Source organism: Arachis ipaensis, chromosome B10 (assembly GCF_059453495.1).
Source record: "Arachis ipaensis isolate K30076 ecotype BB chromosome B10, ASM5945349v1, whole genome shotgun sequence".
NCBI classification, from domain to species: domain Eukaryota; kingdom Viridiplantae; phylum Streptophyta; class Magnoliopsida; order Fabales; family Fabaceae; genus Arachis; species Arachis ipaensis.
Window position 1 is genome coordinate 58,850,850 of NC_142435.1, and position 715 is coordinate 58,851,564.

Genomic DNA, 715 nt, shown 5'->3' on the forward strand with positions numbered 1-715 from the left:
CCAGCGTATCAGGCTGGACAAGAGAGAAGAGTTCTGGGTTCTTACATCAACCCAAACCCAGGAAACTGTGAAAGTAGCATCCAAAGGCCAACCATACATGCCAACAACTTTGAACTAAAGCTACAGCTCGTCACCCTTGTTTAGAACAATTGTTCATTCGGAGGAAGTGTCCAAGAAGACCCCAATCAACATCTAACCACCTTCCTGAGGATATGCGATACTGTGAAGTCTAATGGTGTTCATCCTGACACCTATAGACTACTTCTGTTTCCCTTCTTGCTCAAGGACAAAGCATCTAAATGGCTGGAATCCTTTCCAAAGGAGAGTTTAGCAACCTGGGAAGATGTGGTGAACAAGTTCTTAGCAAGATTCTATCCTCCTCAACGGATCAACAGGTTGAGAGCTGAGGTACAAACATTCAGGCAGCAGGATGGTGAGACTCTATATGAAGCATGGGAGAGGTTTAAAGACTTGACAAGAAGATGCCCGTCAGATATGTTCAATGAATGGGTGCAGTTGCACATTTTCTATGAGGGCCTTTCGTATGAATCAAAGAAGGCAGTAGACCACTCCTCCGGGGGATCTCTGAACAAGAAGAAGACCATTGAAGAAGCCATAGATGTCATTGAGACTGTAGCAGAGAATGACTACTTCTATGCTTCTGAAAGAGGCAACATTAGAGAAGTGATGGAGCTGAACAATGTGGATGCACTGC

The 715-nt window shown here is 44.6% G+C and overlaps 1 pseudogene; it reads right to left on the reverse strand.

Annotated features, from left to right (window-relative positions):
* Window positions 1-393: 393 nt before the first annotated feature.
* On the reverse strand, window positions 394-495 carry LOC148580199 (small nucleolar RNA R71; annotated as a pseudogene).
* Between the last annotated feature and the right edge of the window lie 220 nt (window positions 496-715).